The following is a 372-nucleotide window of genomic DNA, read 5'->3' as shown; positions in this document are numbered from 1 at the left end:
TTCTTCTACAAGTAAATCTGTGATGGCTACAGAAGCTTGGTCAACATCAAGCTCATATCCTAATGGTCTTAGCCATCTTGTTCTAGGAAGAACTGCTTGTTGTACGTGTAATCAATATCAACAAGAAAACATATGTCATTTATATGCTTTTCTACTAGTGAGACTGGTATTCTCATTCTGTTCTTCATTGCATTTTTGAAATCCTCAAAATAGATATACATTTGATCATCAAATCTATCTCCCATTTGTGCAATGAAATCATTAATTTGATCAACAATTGTTCTATTTTGACTCCAATTGACTTTGACAAATGAAGGGAATTGCTTCATTACATAGAAGAACATACAAACCAACACTAAACCAAATTTTTAC

Source organism: Cupressus sempervirens, chromosome 9 (assembly GCF_028749045.1).
Source record: "Cupressus sempervirens isolate cs-2001-9-10 chromosome 9, ASM2874904v1, whole genome shotgun sequence".
In the NCBI taxonomy this organism is placed as follows: Eukaryota; Viridiplantae; Streptophyta; class Pinopsida; order Cupressales; family Cupressaceae; genus Cupressus; species Cupressus sempervirens.
This window is presented reverse-complemented; position numbering follows the sequence as displayed.